Consider the following 22,399-nt stretch of genomic DNA (forward strand, 5'->3'; position numbering starts at 1 on the left):
GAAGGTTTGAAAACTAGACCAGGTAGCTGCCCTGCAGATTTGTTCCAGTGAGGCATTAGCTCTTTCTGCCAAAGAAGCAACCACTGCTTGAGTAGAATTGGCTGTGACTTTGAATAGGCTTTATCCTGGGAAGTACAAGCTTGCTGGATTGTTGATTTAATCCATCTTGCAATAGTGGATTTTGAAGCTTGTTTTCCCTTATTCTTCCCTGCGAAGTGAAAGTGTTGTTATTTCACATTCTTCGGATCTGTACAAAACAACTTTTGGATAAAAGCTGGGTCTAATTTTAAGATTACTCTGTCATCCAGAATCCTAATATATGGTTCTCTTAAAGAAAAAGCCTGTATCTCTCCTACTCTCCTTGCCGATGTCATGGCCACTAGAAATACTCTTTTGATAGAGAGCATTTTTATTTTACAGTTTTCTAAAGCTTCAAAAGGAGGATTGCATAGGTGCTCCAATACTAGGGAAAAGTCCCAAGGAGGGACTGACTTTCTAACCAGAGGCCGTATTCTGGAGATGGCATGAGAAAATGTTTTTATCCATTTGTGCTCTGCTAGAGGGAAGTAAAGAAACCAACTCAAAGCCGAAATCTGTACTTTTATAGTACTGGGCCTGAGACCCATGTCAAAAGCTTTCTGCAGAAATTCTAGAATGTCCTGACTAGAAGAGGAAACAAACCAGGAACAGAATTTCTTTCAAATCTTACCGTAGATGGCAGAAGTAACCATCTTGTGAATTTGTAGCATGGTTGTTATAACACTTTCTGACAGGCCCCTGGCTCTTAGTACCTGCTCTTCAGAATCCAAGCTGCTAGCTTCAACCTGTGCACTTGTGGATGCCAAAGAGGCCCCTGGGACAATAGGTCATCGTCTGGGGGAAGAAAAAAGGTTTCCTCCAATGCCAAGCTCTTTAGAATTGGGAGCCAGCTTTGTTTTGGCAAATATGGAGCTATTAGGACCAGAGTTACTGACCTCAGCTTTTTCAGGATTGGCCCAATTAGAGGAAAAGGCGGCAAGGCATAGGCCAGATCTAGATCCCAACTCTGAGACAAAGCATCTATTGCCACTGGTCTGTCCCACGGATTTAGTGAGAAGAAAAAAGGAAAACAAGTATTTTTTCTTGTGGCAAAGAGGTCCAATTAAGGAGTCCCCCATTTCTTGTAGATGAAATACTTCTTTTTTGAGACACCACTCCCCTGGACATCTAGAATGTCTGCTTAAGAAATCTGCGGTCACATTTTTCTCTCCTTTCAGGTGGATTGCTGAGACTGACAGTACATTTTTCTCTGCCCAGCTGAATATCCGGTCTGATAAATATTGAAGGGGGGCGGAAATCTTCACCCCTTTGATGTTTCAGTAATGATACCGTTGCAATCTTGTCTAAGAGAACCCGTACATGTAGGCCCTTTAGAAGATTCTCCGCTTTTAGAAAAGTTTCCAAGAATGCTCTCAACTCCTTGAAGTTTGAGGACCTGTGAGAAAGATTGTGACCCCAGGGAACCCTGAAAGTATAAGTCCTGCACCTGGGCTCCCCAGCCCGACTTGCTGGCACCCGTTGTTACTAGAATCTGAGGTTCTAAAGTCCATGGAATTTTCAATGATAAGATCTCTGGATCTATCCACCATGAAAGACTCCATCTTACCGACTTTGGAATGCGGATCTTCGAGATCTAAATTCTTTGGATCAGGTTTAAACAAGTCAGAACTCTTTTCTGCAAAGGTCGTGAATGAAATGGAGTCTGGGGGACTGTGGTGATGCAAGGCATAATTAACCCCAGAATTTCATGGCTGTTCTTATAGACCTTGGAATAAGGAAATCTCCCGAGGCATCTTTGCCTGTTTCTCTACCAATAGGAATGAACATTGTTTTTCTGAGTCCAATAGGGTGCCTAAGAAAATCTTCCTAGTTTCTGGAATAAGGTTCAATTTTTCTAGGTTTATGATCCATCCCAAGTGGGAGAGACTTGTCAAGGTGAATTCCAGCTGTCTCATTAGAATGGTGGCAGATGGAGCTGTCAATAGGAAGTCGTCCAGATAAGGTATAATTATTGTACCCTCTTCTTTCCTCAACCAGAACACGACTTCTGCTACTATTTTTGAAAAGATTCTTGGTGCTGAGGATAGGCCGAAGGGTAGACACTGGAACTAGAAATTTTGAATGGATGAATCCTTCAGAACCGCAAATCTCAAATATTTTTGATGCTCTGGAAATATTGGGACATGATAATAAGCATCTTTTGAGTCCACTGTGCACATTACCGCTCCTTGACAAAATCAACTGAATCGCAGATTTTATTGAATCCATTTTGAATCTTCGATATTTCACCCACTATTTCAGTATTTTTAGATTTAGAATGGATCGATATGTCCCATTTGGCTTTAAAAAAAAAAAAAAAAAACAACTCTCGAAGAATGTCCCAGACCGATTTGTTCTGGAGGTACTGGCTTGATGGCTTGTAGACTCAATAGTTTTTCCAAATCTGACATTATTTCCTTGGGGGAGGATATAAAAATTCTATTCTGTATCCTTCCTCTATTATTTTTAAAATCCAAGTTTTGTGAGTAATTTCTTCACACTGTGGAAGGAAGGTTTTTAGTCTTCCTCCTACCGGAAGAACATTATTGATTTCTTTGTGTAGTATTGGGATTAAGGAGGAACTCTCTACCCTTACCTCCCTTTGGGTAACTCCACCTTTCTGATTTCCCCTTGCCTCTGTAGGACTGAGACGTATATCGGGGTCCTGGGTTCTGAAAGGACTGGGACTTTTTATTTTTGTTCTCTGGAAACCCTTTCTTCTTGCCTGTAGCCTTTTCCAGAATAGAACTGGAACAGGGCCAAAAACATAAGTACCAGAAAATGGGATAGTACAAAGCTTATTTTTTGACGGAATGTCCCCAGACCAACTTTTAAGCCACAACGCTCGTCTGGAGGCATTTGAAAGGGAACTGCCTCTGGCAGCGACTCTAATAGATTCTGCCGAAGTATCAGTGACAAACGCAGTTGCCATTTTTAAGAGTGGAATGGACTCCAGAATTTCTTCCCTGGAGGTTTTCATCTTTTGATGGTTCTCTAGTTGGAAGAGCCATAAAAATAACGATTGAGACGGTGAAATAGCAGCAATATTTGTATTGATCAATGCAGAGGATACCTCCCAGGATTTTTTTAAAAGACAATCTATTTTTCTATCCATAGCATCCTTAAGTTGCGAGGAATTCTCAAAGGGCAAGGAGTTTTTTTTTTTAAATTACTTTTTCAATGAGTATATCAATTTTCGGGGTATCCACCCACAATTTTGTATCTTCTGCATTAATGGCTAGACGATTCTTAAACTCACGAGATATGTAAAGTCTCTATTCCGCTACCTCCCATTCCTCCAATATAAATAATTTTAGATTTTCATTTACCGGAAAGAGTGTTTTCTTTTTTGCTTTTAATCAACCAAACATCTCGTCCTGTATAGAACGAGGTTTGGCGACTTCCTCTATGTCCATTGTCTGACGGACAGCAGAAATGAGAACGTCTAAATCCTTGGATGAAAAAAAAAAACTTTTTCCCTCTTCCGCAGGACAAGAAGCAATTTCATCTTCCTCAATATCATCCATTTCTCCCTCTGATCTAATGTTACTAGTGGATTCATCCTCTGAATCTGAGCCCATATCAGCTCTAGGTCTTCTAACATGAGACTGCGGAACAGCTTTTGGCATTAATTTGACCACTGAGGAGTGTACTTCCTTCTTTATAATCTTTGTAATTTCAGCTGATAAAGATGGCTGTTCTTCTTTTATCAATTTATCAATGCAGGAGCTGCAAAGTTGTTTAAAGTAAGACTCTGCCAGCTTCTTAGCACAAGAAGCGCATCTTTTCACTTTCTTTTTAGGTTCAGAAGGATTTTTATGCACCACATCTTTATCATTCAGAAATTGCAAAACAAACTGCTAGCTAGTCAGAAATCCAAAAGTATTATTACAGGTCCTATACAGCACACCTGACTTACATGACCCTGGGCAGGAGTTTCTGAACCCGGCATAGACTAACCAGACGCTGGACCTTTCATGGTGGAGTACACAAACATTTGATTTCCCAATATACCTTAATAGTCCTGCCCCCTTCTGCCGCCAGTCTGCTCCTCCCTCTTCTGGGACTCCAACCTACAGGAGAATCCCGATATGGATAATGCGAGTCCATTCCTAATGAGGACTTCTGCATTGATAGGCCATCCACACCGCACCAGGCATTCCAGCGTGCCCTCTCGCCAGACATTTCAAAGGACTTCACTTGGCTTGCAGAGGTGTGCCAAAGCCGCCGGAAGTGATGCTCCTGGGCCTGCGCCCAATATGGCTGCACCCTTCAAGTGAAGCGCAGACGGAGAAGGAGGTCGCAGTACGGAGCAGAGAGCCTCTCCAGAGAGGAAGCAGACACCACAACCAGACCCCGCAGCCTCAATGGGTACTGGTAAGGCCAGAGGACCCTGCTAAAAGGGTGCTAGCCGAGCCCTCCAGTTCAGGGATAGAAGTAGAGGCATAATTCCCCCCCCCCCTCCCCCGGTCCTATGCCAAAGCATAAACTTTTTCCCATAACAGGGATCCTCTCTGTTGGCTGCTGTAAAGGACACGAAGAACACTGGAGTTGGAGGGGAGGGAGGGGCTTTACACCTCTGTGTGCTTCCTGTCCCTTTAGAGATACATAAGGACATCCTCCATGTGTACTGTCATGGAGGTCCTGGAAATCGGTAATTAGTGATACATTAGCGATACATTGGTGTTGTCATGTTGGACTCCTGGAAAAACAATTACCGGTAAAACTAAATTACCGATTTCCAGGACGTCCCCCATGATAGCACATGGGAGAAATACCTGATCACTTTAACTTATTTAGGGAGGGACCACTGCTTGAAGGACCTTACGTCCAAACACTAAATTCTGAATAGTGAGGCGGTCCAAACGATAATGTTTGCAAAAAGTATTATAATTTGTCCATGTAGCTGCTCTACATATTTGGTCTATTGTGGCATTAGCTTTCTCTGCCCACAATGTTGCCATAGCCCTGGTCGAATGGGCTTTAATGGAGATTGGACAGTCCTTTTTTTGTAAAGAGGATGCCTTTCAAATTGTATGTTTTACTAAACAAACCTTGGCAAGATGGATCACTTTCTGGCCTTTATTTTTACCTCCATGCTGAATGAATAAATTTGAATCCCGTCTCCAAGATTCTGTTGACTGGAGATATTTAACTATCGTTCTCGCACATCCAAGCAATGGAAACGCTCCTCTTTGGCATTTCTAGGAGAATTACAAACGGAAGGAAGAATTATTTCTTGCTCTTTATGGAAGGAGGAGACTACTTTTGGTAAAGAAGCTGGGTCTAATTTTAAGATTACTTTAATCAAGAATTTGTAGATAGCTTGAATCTCCCCTATCCTACAGCAAGAGGTAATGGATACCAGGAAGGCAACTTTCATGGTCAAATATTTTGAGATATCATCTAATGGTTCAAACGCAGGTTCACAAAGGGAGTTTAGGACTAAGGTTAAATTCCATGTTTGGATAATTTGTCTTATTGTGGGTCTTAATCTGGAAACAGCTTTAAAAACCTCTTAATCCATCTATGTTCAACTAATGGGAAATCTAGGAAAGCTGAAATAGCCGATACTTGGACTTTTAAGGTACCCGGTCTCAAACCTAAATCAAAACCTTTCTGAACAAAGTCTAGGTTGTGTGAAATGGTAGGCGAGGAACCGCCTGGGTGTTCCGTGGACAACCAGGAACCACATTTTTTCCAGATTTTCTTGTGTATGGCAAAAGTAACTGGCTTGCGACTATTTTGTAACATTGCAATTACTTTTTCCAAAAGACCTTGCCTTTTCAGCATTTCCCTTTCAGGATCCAGGCCGCCAAATTCAGGTTTTCAGATCTGGGCGTTTTAGAGGGCCCTGAACCAGAAGATCCTGTCTCCTTGGGAGCATTAATGGCTCTTCTAGGCACATTGTTCTGAGGAGTGAGTACAAGCTCCTTTTGGGTCAGGCCAGAGTAATCAATAGCACCTTTGTCGTGCTCTTGCCGATCTTCCTCAATACTGCAGGAACAAGAGAAATTGGTGGGAAGGCATAGGCGAAATCCATGTTCCAGGTTTGTGACATTGCGTCCAATACTAGAGGATTGTCCCCTAGATTTAGAGAGTAAAAACTGATTGTTTGTGTGTTTACTCTGGTCGCAAATAGGTCTATCTGAGGCTGACCCCATTTGTGACATAACTCCTGGAATACTACTTTGTTTAGCATCCACTCTCCAGGATTGACTTTTTTCCTGCTCAGAAAATCTGCCATCGTGCTTTCTCTGCTCCTTAGATGTAAGACTGAGATTGATAACACGTTTGATTGGGCCCAGTGAAAAATCTGATTTGACACCCTCTGCAGCAAGGTGTTTCTGGTTCCCCCCTGGTGTTTGAGGTGATGTTGTTTGAGAAGATCCCTTTTACGATATTTTTGGCCTGCTTCAGAACCGCTGTTAGCTCTTTTAAATTTTAAGATCCCAGTCTCTCTAGAGGTGACCATTCTCCTTGAAAATATAGATCGGCCACCTAGGCTCCCCAGCCTAACTTGCTGGCATCTGTGGTTACCATCACCACCTCCTGTCTTAGGACCGGATCGAGTGGTTGCCTGCTTGAGTCGGTGCTGGCTTTTCCATAGCTGCTTCCCCGTTATGCGGACCAGCCGTGGCGTATGTTTCCTCTGCGTTGCACATGACCAGGAAATGGTACTGGCTCCTCACGTGATCTCAGGGCCGAGGACGCTCTGGCTTCTGCTGGGTTCTAAAGTGGATCAAAGAACGAGTCCACAGGCTTCTTAGTATTGGATATATCCTTGATGATTCGAGAATGTCCTTGTCATTTGATACAGTAGCTGCACATTAATATTGCCCAAATGCGTTTCGGAGACACAGTCTTCTTTCTCAGTGGTAACATTATGATGGGAGTTACATTTTTTTATATACATATGCTCCAGATTGGGTACGCCCTTAATCAGGTTAGACTCAAGACATGACATGGAGTCTGCTTGGAAAGGGTTCCTTTTCACATACCCTAATCAATGGTATCAATACATTTTTTTCCTTTTCCAAAATTGTTCATTTAGCTGAAGAATAGTATTATAATAACATTCACTTGATTTTTCCTTCCATTTTTTTCTAAAAAACGCATCTGCGTTTTTTTGACCATATATGGTATGCGTTTTTTTTTTTTACAAATTTATGGATTATTTATTTGGTCTCCCTGTTCACCCAAAGTATATTTAAAATATATTTGAGACCTATTACTTCTATTTTCCCTTTGTTTATTCATATTTACGTATTATTTAACCACTTCAGCCCCGCTAGGTGAAACCCCCTTCATGACCAGAGCACTTTTTACACTTCGGCACTACACTACTTTCACCGTTTATCGCTCGGTCATGCAACTTACCATACAAATGAATTTTACCTCCTTTTCTTCTCACTAATAGAGCTTTCATTTGGTGGTATTTCATTGCTGCTGGCATTTTTACTTTTTTTGTTATTAATCAAAATGTAACGATTTTTTTGCAAAAAAATGACATTTTTCACTTTCAGCTGTAAAATTTTGCAAAAAAAACAACATCCATATATAAATTTTTCGCCAAATTTATTGTTCTACATGTCTTTGATAAAAAAAAAATGTTTGGGCAAAAAAAAAAAAATGGTTTGGGTAAAAGTTATAGCATTTACAAACTATGGTACAAAAATGTGAATTTCCGCTTTTTGAAACAGCTCTGACTTTCTGAGCACCTGTCATGATTCCTGAGGTTCTACAATGCCCAAACAGTAGAAAACCCCCACAAATGACCCCATTTCGGAAAGTAGACACCCTAAAGTATTCGCTGATGGGCATAGTGAGTTCATAGAACTTTTTATTTTTTGTCACAAGTTAGCGGAAAATGATGATGATTTTATATTTTTAATTTTTCTTACAAAGTCTCATATTCCACTAACTTGCGACAAAAAATAAAAAATTCTAGGAACTCGCCATGCCCCTCACGGAATACCTTGGGGTGTCTTCTTTCCAAAATGGGGTCACTTGTGGGGTAGTTATACTGCCCTGGCAATTTAGGGGCCCAAATGTGTGAGAAGAACTTTGCAATAAAAATGTGTAAAAAATGACCGGTGAAATCCAAAAGGTGCACTTTGGAATATGTACCCCTTTGCCCACCTTGGCAGCAAAAAAGTGTGACACATCTGGTATCGCCGTACTCAGGAGAAGTTGGGGAATGTGTTTTGGGGTGTCATTTTACATATACCCATGCTGGATGAGAAAAATATCTTGGTCAAATGCCAACTTTGTATAAAAAAATGGGAAAAGTTGTCTTTTGCCAAGATATTTCTCTCATCCAGCATGGGTATATGTAAAATGACACCCCAAAACACATTCCCCAACTTCTCCTGAGTACGGCGATACCAGATGTGTCACACTTTTTTGCTGCCAAGGTGGGCAAAGGGGCACATATTCCAAAGTGCACCTTTCAGATTTTGCAGGCCATTTTTTACACATTTTGATTGCAAGGTACTTCTCACACATTTGGGCCCCTAAATTGCCAGGGCAGTATAACTACGCCACAAGTGACCCCATTTTGGAAAGAAGACACCCCAAGGTATTCCGTGAGGGGCATGGCGAGTTCCTAGAATTTTTTATTTTTTGTCGCAAGTTAGTGGAATATGAGACTTTGTAAGGAAAAAAGAAAATATAAGAAAAATCATCATTTTCCGCTAACTTGTGACAAAAAATAAAAAATTCTAGGAACTCGCCGTGCCCCTCACGGAATACCTTGGGGTGTCTTCTTTCCAAAATGGGGTCACTTGTGGCGTAGTTATACTGCCCTGGCAATTTAGGGGCCCAAATGTGTAAGAAGTACCTTGCAATCAAAATGTGTAAAAAATGGCCTGCGAAATCCGAAAGGTGCACTTTGGAATATGTGCCCCTTTGCCCACCTTGGCTGCAAAAAAGTGTCACACATGTGGTATCGCCGTACTCAGGAGAAGTTGGGCAATGTGTTTTGGGGGGTCATTTTACATATACCCATGCTGGGTGAGAGAAATATCTTGGCAAAAGACAACTTTTCCCATTTTTTTATACAAAGTTGGCATTTGACCAAGATATTTCTCTCACCCAGCATGGGTATATGTAAAATGACACCCCAAAACACATTCCCCAACTTCTCCTGAGTACGGCGATACCACATGTGTGACACTTTTTTGCAGCCTAGATGCGCAAAGGGGCCCAAATTCTTTTTAGGAGGGCATTTTTAGACATTTGGATCCCAGACTTCTTCTCACACTTTCGGGCCCCTAAAAAGCCAGGGCAGTATAAATACCCCACATGTGACCCCACTTTGGAAAGAAGACACCCCAAGGTATTCAATGAGGGGCATGGCGAGTTCCTAGAATTTTTTATTTTTTTGCATAAGTTAGCGGATATTGATTTTTTTTTTGTTTTTTTCTCACTTTCCGCTAACTTAGGACAAAAATTTCAATCTTTCATGGACTCAATATGCCCCTCACGGAATACCTTGGGGTGTCTTCTTTCCGAAATGGGGTCACATGTGGGGTCACATAGGGGCCCTAAAGCGTGAGAAGAAGTCTGGAATATAAATGTCTAAAAATGTTTACGCATTTGGATTCCGTGAGGGCTATGGTGCGTCCATGTGAGATTTTATTTTTTGACACAAGTTAGTAGAATATGAGACTCATGCGGACATCTGAATGGAGCCTTACAGGGGGGTGATCAATGACAGGGGGGTGATCAATGACAGGGGGTGATCAGGGAGTGTATATGGGTGATCACCCCCCTGTCACTGATCACCCCCCCTGTAAGGCTCCATTCAGACATCCGCATGATTTTTTACGGATCCATGGATACATGGATCGGATCCACAGAACGCATGCGGACGTCTGAATGGAGCCTTACAGGGGGGTTATCAATGACAGGGGGTGATCAGGGTAATCAGGGTGATCACCCCCCTGTCACTGATCACCCCCCCTGTAAGGCTCCATTCAGACATCCGCATGATTTTTTACGGATCCATGGATACATGGATCGGATCCACAAAACGCATGCGGACGTCTGAATGGAGCCTTACAGGGGGGTTATCAATGACAGGGGGGTGATCAGGGAGTGTATATGGGTGATCACCCGCCTGTCATTGATCACCCCCTGTAAGGCTCCATTCAGATGTCTGCATGTGTTTTGCGGATCCGATCCATGTATCCATGGATCCGTAAAAATCATGCAGACGTCTGAATGGAGCCTTACAGGGGAGTGATCAATGACAGGGGGGTGATCAATGACAGGGGGTGATCAGGGAGTGTATATGGGTGATCACCCGCCTGTGTCATGGAACCATGAACCAGACGTACAACAAGAGATAAGTGGAAAATAAGAAGGTTTTATTGAAGAGCAAGCCGTAAGCAAAGTCCAAACGGATGGCTAAACCGAAGCAGGGTCTTGCGGAGACAGAGGTCAGGAACCAGAAGGGTAGTCAGACGAAGCCAGGATCAGGAACCAACGGGGTAGTCAGACGAAGCCGGAATCAGGAACCAACGGGGTAGTCAGACGAAGCCGGAATCAGGAACCAACGGGGTAGTCAGACGAGGCCAGGATCAGGAACCAGAAGCAGCAGCAGTCTTGGAAGCATGTGAACACAGGAGGACCAAGCAAGGAACTGAAGCCACAGACCTCCTATATATATGAGCTAGGCATCCAGCTCCTCCCAGTGGGAAGGAGGAGCCGCAGGGTGGGAGGCTACAAGAAAACCCAGAAACCAAGATGGCCGCCAGCACATGTCAAACGAAGGGAACAGCAAGGAGGTAAGACCATGACAGTACCTCCCCCTCAAGGGCCCCTCCTCCGCGGAGTAAGGAACGGTTTCTGAGGGAAGCGTGCGTGGAAGGCTCGGAGCAAGACAGGAGCATGGACATCTGCGGAGGGAACCCAGGAACGCTCCTCTGGACCATAACCACGCCAATGGACCAAAAACTGCACCCGGCCGCGGACCAGGCGTGAGTCCAGGATATTGCTCACCTCATACTCCTCACGATTGCCCACTTGGACCGGACGAGGCCGAGGAATCGAGGAAGTGAAACGATTACACACCAGTGGCTTCAACAGGGAGACATGAAACACGTTGGAGATCCGCATGCCAGGAGGAAGCGCAAGGGCATAGGCTACCGGGTTTACCCTGCGAAGCACTCGGAAGGGACCAATAAAGCGAGGCGCCAGCTTGGGAGTGGGCACTCGAAGGTTGAGGTTGCGGGTGGACAACCATACACGGTCTCCGACCTGGTAGGAAGGAGCGGGCGCTCGTCTGCGATCAGCCTGGAGTTTCTGGCGCTGCGCAGAGACCTCAAGGGACCTCTGGATCTGTACCCAAGAAGCACGTAGGACGGAAAGGTGATCCTCCACAGCCGGAATATCCTGGGGAGAGAATACCTCCGGTAACATGGCAGGTTGGAACCCATAATTGGCCATGAAGGGAGACGTCCCAGAGGAAGAGTTCACCGCCGTGTTCCTGGCAAACTCAGCCCAAGGCAGGAGGTCAACCCAATTGTCTTGGTGATCGGAGACATAGCAACGAAGGAATTGCTCCAAGGCCTGATTGGATCGTTCTGCGGCCCCATTGGACTGAGGGTGGTAGGCCGAGGAGAAAGAGAGATGAATCCCCAACTGGGAGCAAAAGGCGCGCCAGAACCTGGACACAAACTGACTCCCCCGATCCGACACAATCTCCTTGGGCAAACCGTGCAACCGGAAGACCTCCCTGGCAAAAATCGAGGCCAACTCTTGTGCAGAGGGTAACTTCTTGAGAGGAACACAGTGGCACATTTTGGAAAACCGATCCACTATCATGAGAATGACCGTATGGCCTCGGGATGCAGGGAGGTCCACAATGAAATCCATCCCCAGGTGTGACCATGGACGCTCCCCGGTGGCTATGGGTTGCAAAAGGCCCAACGGAAGGTGCCGAGGGGACTTACTCTGGGCACAAACGGAGCATGCCGCTACATATGCGGCGATGTCGGAACGTAGGGAAGGCCACCAGAACAGACGTGAAACAGCCCAGGACAGCTGATTCTTTCCAGGATGCCCCGCGGCCTTGGAGTTATGGTAGGTTCGCAACAACCGAGTGCGCAACTCCTCAGGCACAAAACACCTGCCGTTGGGTCTCCCAGAGGGAGCACCAGATTGAGCCGCCAAAATCTGCTCACCCAGGGGAGAGGTCAGGCTGGTGCGAATGGCGGCCAGGATCTGATTCGGAGGTATGACCGAAGTCGGAATCGACTCCTCCCCGGACAGCTCGGAGTACTGCCGTGATAAGGCATCCGCTCTGATGTTCTTGGAACCGGGTAGGTAGGAGACCACGTAATTAAAACGTGACAAGAACAGAGCCCATCTGGCCTGACGTGGTGTCAATCTCTTGGCCTCAGAGAGGTAGGTCAGATTCTTGTGGTCCGTCAGGATGAGAACCGGAACCACCGAGCCCTCGAGCAAGTGCCTCCATTCTTTAAGGGCCTGCACGATGGCCAATAACTCCCTGTCACCAATCTGATAGTTGCACTCCGCGGAAGACAGTTTCCGGGAGTAAAACCCACAAGGAAGCAGAGGACCCTCCGGTGTTCTACGCTGAGACAGGAGGGCGCCTACTCCCGTCTCAGACGCGTCCACCTCAAGGACAAACGGCAACCCAGGGTTGGGATGCAACAGAATCGGAGCCGACACAAAGGCGGACTTTAGAGCCTCAAAAGCTCGGATGGCCTCGGGCGGCCAGACCTGGGGATTGCTGCCCTTCCTGGTCAGATCCGTGAGAGGCTTGGCTAGCATGGAAAAGTCCCTGATGAACTTCCGATAATAAGCCCAAAAAGCGCTGCAGGGCACGAAGACCACTGGGCTGGGGCCACTGTAAGACAGCCGAAACCTTCTCAGGATCCATGGAGAACCCCTCAGCGGAAATGATGTAACCTAAGAAGGTTACCTGGGATCGGTGAAATTCGCATTTCTCAAGCTTACCGAACAGCTTGTTCTCTCGTAACCGTTGCAACACTCGTCTGACATCCAGAACGTGGGCCTCCATGGATTCAGAATATACCAAGATGTCATCCAAATAGACCACCACACACTGCTGCAACAGGTCACGGAAAACATCGTTGATGAATTCCTGGAAGACTGCGGGCGCATTGCACAACCCAAAGGGCATAACCAAGGATTCATAATGACCGGTCCTGGTGTTAAACGCGGTCTTCCACTCATCGCCCGCCTTGATCCTTACCAGGTTATATGCCGCCCTCAGGTCGAGTTTGGTAAAGACCGTGGCCCCTTTGAGGCGATCGAACAGCTCGGAAATCAAGGGTATCGGGTAAGCGTTCTTTATCGTGATGCGATTGAGACCCCTGTAATCGATGCAAGGCCTCAATTCACCGCCCTTCTTTTTCACAAAGAAAAATCCAGCCCCTGCCGGGGACGAGGATTTGCGAATGTGTCCGCGTGAAAGCGCCTCCCTCACGTACTCCTCCATGGCCTCATTCTCCGCTACCGACAGTGGATAGACTTTGCCACGAGGAGGAACGGCACCAGATTGTAACTCTATGGCACAATCGTATGGGCGGTGCGGAGGTAGGGCAACCGCACGCACCTTATCGAATACATCCCGGTACTCCTCGTATTCAGGAGGCAACAGAGAGTCCGAGGAAGTACTCAGCAACTTGACAGGCCCATGGATGCAACTAGCCCCACACTGCGGTGACCACGAGAGGATCTCGGCCGATTTCCAATCGAAAGTCGGATTATGCTTCTGGAGCCAGGGGTACCCCAAGACCACCGAGTAGTGTGGAGACGAAATAACCTGGAGACAGACCGACTCTCTGTGAACGGCACCAATGGCCATCCCCACTGGAAGGGTCTCATGAGACACGTGTGGCGGCAGAAGGGGTCTGCCGTCTATCGCCTCAAGAGCCAGTGGGGAACCTCGAGGCTGCAGAGGAATGGAATTGGCGGCAGCGAACACACTATCAATGAACAAACCACCAGCACCAGAGTCCACCAACGCCTGGGTCGTCACCGAGCCCCCGACCCAGGAGAGGACAACAGTAATCAGTGGTTTGTCAACACGGGAAACCGGGGACGAGGAGACTCCACCCAAGATCTGCCCCCGACAGGATCTCAGGTGCGAGCGTTTCCCGGACGGTTCGGGCATGCCAACTGAAAATGCCCACCGAGACCACAGTACATGCATCGGCCCTCGCGTCTCCGGAGTACCCTCTCCCCCTCGGACAGGCGAGCAAACCCCAGCTGCATGGGTTCACCCCCAGACAAGTCATCCCCAGGAGGCGTGGGAGGAGAGGGAGGCACGGGTGGGACAGCAAACGTAGGCGCCAATCTGTTAGAAGGCCTCCGCAGGCTCTCCTTAAAGGAAGGTCTCTCCCTGAGTCTGGTGTCAATCAAAATCAGGAAAGAAATAAGAGACTCGAGCTCCACTGGTAGGTCCTTAGCTGCAACCTCATCCTTCAAGGCATCCGAGAGACCATGAGAGAAAGCAGCGACCAGAGCCTCATTATTCCAGCCCACCTCTGCTGCCAGGGTACGAAACTCAATGGCGTATTCAGCTACGGATCGTGAACCCTGTCTGATGGACATAAGGAGCTTCGCAGCAGAGGCAGCACGAGCCGGCACATCGAATACCTTCCGAAGAGAAGCAACAAAACCGGAAAACTCGGCAACCACCGGATTGTTGTTCTCCCATAAAGGGCTGGCCCAGGCCAAGGCCTTGTCCGAGAGCAGCGAGATCAAGAAGCCCACCTTTGATCTCTCAGTAGGAAAGGCATGTGGCAGCAACTCAAAGTAAATGCCCACCTGGTTAAGGAAACCTCGGCACTGAGTTGGCTCTCCCCCAAAGCGCTGTGGAAGGGGGGCAGAACCGGTCATACCCTGAAACACCACAGGCGCAGCAACAGGTGTCAGGGTAGACTCTGGCGCAACAACCGGAGCGGCAGTAGGAGCGGGCCCAGGAGCGACAACCGACCCATCGGCAACGGAAGCTAAATGAGCCGTGCGTTCAAGCAGGGTTTGCAACGCCACAGCGAACCGACCCAACAGGTGATCCTGCTGATCAAGTCTGGCAACCAGCGTAGGTAGCGAGGGTGGCCCTGTACCGTCAGAATTCATGGCTTGGTCCTAATGTCATGGAACCATGAACCAGACGTACAACAAGAGATAAGTGGAAAATAAGAAGGTTTTATTGAAGAGCAAGCCGTAAGCAAAGTCCAAACGGATGGCTAAACCGAAGCAGGGTCTTGCGGAGACAGAGGTCAGGAACCAGAAGGGTAGTCAGACGAAGCCAGGATCAGGAACCAACGGGGTAGTCAGACGAAGCCGGAATCAGGAACCAACGGGGTAGTCAGACGAAGCCGGAATCAGGAACCAACGGGGTAGTCAGACGAGGCCAGGATCAGGAACCAGAAGCAGCAGCAGTCTTGGAAGCATGTGAACACAGGAGGACCAAGCAAGGAACTGAAGCCACAGACCTCCTATATACAGACGTGGACAAAATTGTTGGTACCCTTTGGTCAATGAAAGAAAAAGTCACAATGGTCACAGAAATAACTTTAATCTGACAAAAGTAATAATAAATTAAAATTCTATAAATGTTAACCAATGAAAGTCAGACATTGTTTTTCAACCATGCTTCAACAGAATTATGTAAAAAAATAAACTCATGAAACAGGCATGGACAAAAATGATGGTACCCCTAGAAAACACAGAACATAATGTGACCAAAGGGACATGTTAATTCAAGGTGTGTCCACTAATTAGCATCACAGGTGTCTACAACCTTGTAATCAGCCATTGGGCCTATATATATGGCTCCAGGTAATCACTGTGTTGTTTGGTGATATGGTGTGTACCACACTCGACATGGACCAGAGGAAGCAAAGGAAAGAGCTGTCTCAAGAGATCAGAAAGAAAATTATAGACAAGCATGTTAAAGGTAAAGGCTATAAGACCATCTCCAAGCAACTAGATGTTCCTGTGAGTACAGTTGCACATATTATTCATAAGTTTAAGATCCATGGGACTGTAGCCAACCTCCCTGGACGTGGCCGCAGGAGGAAAATTGATGACAAATCTAAGAGACGGATAATCCGAATGGTAACAAAAGAGCCTAGAAAGACTTCTAAAGAGATTCAAGGTGAACTTCATGCTCAAGGAACATCAGTGTCAGATCGCACCATCCGTCGTTGTTTGAGCCAAAGTGGACTACATGGGAGACGACCAAGGAGGACACCATTGTTGAAAACGAATCATAAAAAAGCAAGACTGGAATATGCCAAACTACATGTTGACAAGCCACAAAGCTTCTGGGAGAATGTCCTGTGGACAGATGAGACAAAAATCGAAGTTTTTGCCAAGGCACATCAGCTGTATGTTCACAGACGAAAAAATGAAGCATATCAAGAAAAGAACACTGTCCCTACTGTGAAACATGGAGGAGGCTCTGTTATGTTCTGGGGCTGCTTTGCTGCGTCTGGCACAGGGTGTCTTGAATCTGTGCAGGGTACAATGAAATCTCAAGACTATCAAGGAATTCTAGAGAGAAATGTACTAGCCAGTGTCAGAAAGCTTGGTCTCAGTCGCAGGTCATGGGTCTTGCAACAGGACAATGACCCAAAACACACCGCTAAAAACACCCAAGAATGGCTAAGAGGAAAAAATTGGACTATTCTAAAGTGGCCTTCTATGAGCCCTGACCTCAATCCTATTGAGCATCTTTGGAAGGAGCTGAAACATGCAGTCTGGAAAAGGCACCCTTCAAACCGGACACAACTGGAGCAGTTTGCTCATGAGGAGTGGGCCAAAATACCTGCTGAGAGGTGCAGATGTCTCATTGACAGTTACAGGAAGCGTTTGATTGCAGTGATTGCCTCAAAAGGTTGCGCAACAAAATATTAAGTTAGGGGTACCATCATTTTTGTCCATGCCTGTTTCATGAGTTTATTTTTTTACATAATTCTGTTGAAGCATGGTTGAAAAACAATGTCTGACTTTCATTGGTTAACATTTATAGAATTTTAATTTATTATTACTTTTGTCAGATTAAAGTTATTTCTGTGACCATTGTGACTTTTTCTTTCATTGACCAAAGGGTACCAACAATTTTGTCCACGTCTGTATATGAGCTAGGCATCCAGCTCCTCCCAGTGGGAAGGAGGAGCCGCAGGGTGGGAGGCTACAAGAAAACCCAGAAACCAAGATGGCCGCCAGCACATGTCAAACGAAGGGAACAGCAAGGAGGTAAGACCATGACAGCCTGTCATTGATCACCCCCCTGTAAGGCTCCATTCAGACGTCCGTATGCTTTTTGCGGATCCGATCCATGTATCCGTGGATCCGTAAAAATCATACGGACGTCTGAACGGAGCCTGACAGGGGGGTGATCAATGACAGGGCGGTGATCAATGACAGGGGGGTGATCAGGGAGTTTATATGGGGTGATCATGGGTGATCAGGGGTTTATAAGGGGTTAATAAGTGACGGGGGGGGGGGGTGTAGTGTAGTGTAGTGTGGTGTTTGGTGCGACTGTACTGACCTACCTGAGTCCTCTGGTGGTCGATCCTAACAAAAGGGACCACCAGAGGACCAGGTAGGAGGTATATTAGACGCTGTTATGAAAACAGCGTCTAATATACCTGTTAGGGGTTAAAAAATTCGGATCTCCAGCCTGCCAGCGAGCGATCGCCGCTGGCAGGCTGGAGATCCACTCGCTTACTCGCTTACTCGCTTACCTTCCGTTCCTGTGTGCGCGCGTTCACAGGAAATCTCGGCTCTTGCGGGAGGACGCGTATATGCGTCCACCCAGAAGAGCAGGGCCGCCGGCAGGACGCAATCCTGCGTACGGCGGTCCTGTAGTGGTTAATGTTGATCTCATTAGTTTATTTCTTTCTTTTTTACTTTGTTATTTTCTTTATTAATTTGCATTAAATTAATAAAGGAAATAAAGTAAAAAAGAAATAAAGAAACTAATGAGATCAACATTGAATAATACATAAATATAAATAAACAAAGGGAAAATAGAAGTAATATGTCTCAAATATATTTTAAATATACTTTGGGTGAACAGGGAGACCAAATAAATAATCCATAAATTTGTAAAAAAAAAAAAAAAAAACGCATACCATATATGGTCAAAAAAACACACCAAAAACGCAGATGCGTTTTTTAGAAAAAAATGGAAGGAAAAATCAAGTGAATGTTATTATAATACTATTCTTCAGCTGAATGAACAATTTTATTAAAGAAAAAAGATGTATCGATGCCATTGATTAGGCTATGTAAACGGGAACCCTTTCCAAGCAGACTCCATGTCATGTCTTGAGCCCAACCTGATTAAGGGCATACCCAATCTGGAGCATATGTATATAAAAAACGTAACTGCCATCATAATGTTACCACTGAGTAAGGAGACGGTGCTCTACCTAACCATGCTATTCTAAGACCTTTGTGTGCAACCGTTACACTAAAAAAAACAACTTTTATTGCTATGCAAATGAGAGCCTCCGTCTACTCACCCTGTATTCCGCCCCGCTCCATCTGCCGAATTCTCACGCCTGCGCCGTGTGCATCTGTATTCGGCGCAGGCGCAGTGACTCTGACCGGCCAGGCGTCGTCTGTTCCTCGGAGCACTCTGACGTAATCGGCGCAGGCGCAGTGGAGATGCCGGCGCAGGGAGCCGTCAGACAGCCACTGCACAGATGCACACAGCGCAGGCGTGAGAATTCGGCAGATTGATGAGATGGAGGCTGGCAATCTAGAGGAGATGGGCGGGCTTGACGGACGAGCGGGGCGGCATACAGGGTGAGTAGACGGAGCCTCTAAGTGCTGAAAAGGCACCCCCATAGCACCTAGAGGCTCATTTGCATGGCAATAAAAGTTGTTGTTTTTTTGTGTAACGGCTGCACACAAAGGTCTTAGAATAGCATGGTTAGGTAGAGCAGACACTAGCAGATCGCTAGTGTCTGAGAGCCAATTAGGTCTAAATGAGGTGGTAGGGACCCTTTAATGTGCAGCTACTGTATCAAATGGACATTCTCGAATCATCAAGGATATATCCAATACTAAGAAGCCTGTGGACTCATTCTTTGATCCACTTTAGGACCCAGCAGAAGCAGGGCTCCAGACCTGAAAAATTAAGGAGCCAAATTAAAATTTTTAGTCGCCAAATTTAAAATACATATAATTACGGTCCAATATAAAACACACATGTCTTAGGCTACTTTCACACTAGCGGCAGAACGGATCCGACAGGCTGCTCACCCTGTCGGATCCGTCCTGCCGCTATTTCGCTGGGCCGCCGCTCGTCCCCATTGACATAGCGGCAGGACATATCCGACAGGGGGAACAGCCTGTCGGATCCGTCCTGCCGCTAGCGTGAAAGTAGCCTTACCTAGGGTAATCACGATAGCAACATTTTGACACGATTTCAATACCATAAAAAAGTATTGCGATACTCGATACCACGTGAAAAAAATAAAAACACCAAAAAGGCCGCGTACATTCCACATTTTATGGAACGTCTGGACCATAACAAAACAATCCTAACCTAATTTTTGTTGGGACAAGGTGACCAAAAAATGGCAAATTGCAAGTTTTTTTGTTTTTTTTTCTGTTACGGCGTTCACCGCATAGGAGATATTTTTTTATATTTTAATAGTTCGCACTTTTTCGGGCGTGGCAATATGTAATTTTTTTATTGTTTATATATTTTATACGTAAAATTGGGCAAGGGGGTGATTTATACTCAATATTTAGGTGTTTTTTTTTTAATGCCCCGGCTGGTCCGCATAACGGGGGAAGCAGCCATGGAGAAGCCAGCACCAACTCAAGCAGGCAACGACTCGATCCGGTCCTAAGACAGGAGAGGGTAAAGTAACTACCGACATAGTCGGCTAATTACTAACCTGTTAACCCCTAATACCTGTGTAGCCTGACTAACGGTGTGGAAGTGTCTCTTCGGCTAAAGACTGCTACAGTATTACGTGAGAACTACTAACACGAATAACGCTCCAACAGCTCTAATAGTCTACAAAATCTGAAATTATTGGGGAGTATCAATCAATAAGGACGTTTATACAAACTTACCAAGGAACATTTATCTATGGTACCATACTACTACACCATATTGGTTTCCCTTTTTTTCTATCTTTATATTTTAACAATTTTGGGGGGATTTTTATCATTATTTTATTGTGTCTCTAGAATATTTGTGAGGATTTTATATTGGAATAAATCATTCATTTGTATTTACGCTGGTGATTCCATATATTTTGAGTGCCAATCAGTTTTTTTCTGCCAATTATTATTCTTTAGACAACGAGGGAGCGTCTACTGAAGTGAGCACCATTACTCTGCCTAGTTATAGTAGAGCCACTGGATTATAGTTATTTGAAATTGGAAGTGACATATGTGGCTGTCACTTTTATTGCAAATCTCAGATATGTTTGATGATGAGGATGAATAGGGATATGATAATATGCATCCTTCAGGTCTATTGTGCACATGAATGCTGCTGGGGTGATGAGTGGCCAAATAGATTCCATCTTGAACTTCCGATAGGTGTCATGGAACCATGAACCAGACGTACAACAAGAGATAAGTGAAAATAAGAAGGCTTTATTGAAAATCAAGCTGTAAGCAAAAGTCCAAACGGATGGCTAAACCGAAGCAGGGTCTTGCGTAGACAGAGGTCAGGAACCAGAAGGGTAGTCAGACGAAGCCTGGATCAGGAACCAGCAGGGTAGTCAGACGAAGCCAGGATCAGGAACCAACGGGGTAGTCAGACGAGGCCAGGATCAGGAACCAGAAGCAGCAGCAGTCTTAGAAGCATGTGAACACAGGAGGACCAAGCAAGGAACTGAAGCCACAGACCTCCTATATATATGAGCTAGGCATCCAGCTCCTCCCAATGGGAAGGAGAAGCCGCAGGGTGGGAGGCTACAAGAAACCCAGAAACCAAGATGGCCGCCAGCACATGTCAAACGAAGGAGAACAGTAAGAAGGTAAGACCATGACAGTACCTCCCCCTCAAGGGCCCCTCCTCCGCGGAGTAAGGAACGGTTTCTGAGGGAAGCGTGCGTGGAAGGCTCGGAGCAAAGCAGGAGCATGGACATCTGCGGAGGGAACCCAGGAACGCTCCTCTGGACCATAACCACGCCAATGGACCAAAAACTGCAACCGACCGCGGACCAGGCGTGAGTCCAGGATATTGCTCACCTCATATTCCTCACGATTGCCCACTTGGACCGGACGGGGCCGAGGAACCGAGGAAGTGAAACGATTACACACCAATGGCTTCAACAGGGAGACATGAAACACGTTGGAGATCCGCATGCCAGGAGGTAGCGCAAGGGCATAGGCTACCGGGTTTACCCTGCGAAGCACTCGGAAGGGACCAACAAAGCGAGGCGCCAGCTTGGGAGTGGGCACTCGAAGGTTGAGGTTGCGGGTGGACAACCATACACGATCTCCGACCTGGTAGGAAGGAGCGGGCGCTCGTCTGCGATCAGCCTGGAGTCTCTGGCGCTGCGCAGAGACCTCAAGGGACCTCTGGATCTGTACCCAAGAAGCACGTAGGACGGAAAGGTGATCCTCCACAGCCGGAATATCCTGGGGAGAGAATACCTCCGGTAACACGGCAGGTTGGAACCCATAATTGGCCATGAAGGGAGACGTCCCAGAGGAAGAGTTCACCGCCGTGTTCCTGGCAAACTCAGCCCAAGGCAGGAGGTCAACCCAATTGTCTTGGTGATCGGAGACATAGCAACGAAGGAATTGCTCCAAGGCCTGATTGGATCGTTCTGCGGCCCCATTGGACTGAGGGTGGTAGGCCGAGGAGAAAGAGAGATGAATCCCCAACTGGGAGCAAAAGGCGCGCCAGAACCTGGACACAAACTGACTCCCCCGATCCGACACAATCTCCTTGGGCAAACCGTGCAACCGGAAGACCTCCCTGGCGAAAATCGTGGCCAACTCTTGTGCAGAGGGTAACTTCTTGAGAGGAACACAGTGGCACATTTTGGAAAACCGATCCACAATCATGAGAATGACCGTATGGCCTCGGGATGCAGGGAGGTCCACAATGAAATCCATCCCCAGGTGTGACCATGGGCGCTCCCCGGTGGCTATGGGTTGCAAAAGGCCCAACGGAAGGTGCCGAGGGGACTTACTCTGGGCACAAACGGAGCATGCCGCTACATATGCGGCGATGTCGGAACGTAGAGAAGGCCACCAGAACAGACGTGAAACAGCCCAGGACAGCTGATTCTTTCCAGGATGCCCCGCGGCCTTGGAG

At 46.3% G+C, this 22,399-nt stretch overlaps 1 long non-coding RNA gene and 1 pseudogene across 2 annotated transcripts in view; one reads left to right on the forward strand and one right to left on the reverse strand.

Moving 5' to 3' along the window:
* LOC122940392 overlaps positions 1 to 22,399 on the forward strand; it is a 718,635-nt pseudogene that overhangs the window by 577,001 nt on the left and 119,235 nt on the right.
* The window catches only part of LOC122940453, a 59,094-nt gene that overhangs the window by 14,809 nt on the left and 21,886 nt on the right, over positions 1 to 22,399 (reverse strand). The window contains exon 3 of one of the 2 annotated variants that reach the window (XR_006390276.1): positions 5,171 to 5,282. The exons of the other annotated variant lie outside the window; for it this stretch is intronic. This is a non-coding gene — a long non-coding RNA (uncharacterized LOC122940453). The remainder of the gene's footprint in view (positions 1 to 5,170; positions 5,283 to 22,399) is intronic. 2 annotated transcript variants of the gene reach the window in all.

The sequence above is a fragment of the Bufo gargarizans genome, chromosome 6, assembly GCF_014858855.1.
Source record: "Bufo gargarizans isolate SCDJY-AF-19 chromosome 6, ASM1485885v1, whole genome shotgun sequence".
NCBI classification, from domain to species: Eukaryota; Metazoa; Chordata; class Amphibia; order Anura; family Bufonidae; genus Bufo; species Bufo gargarizans.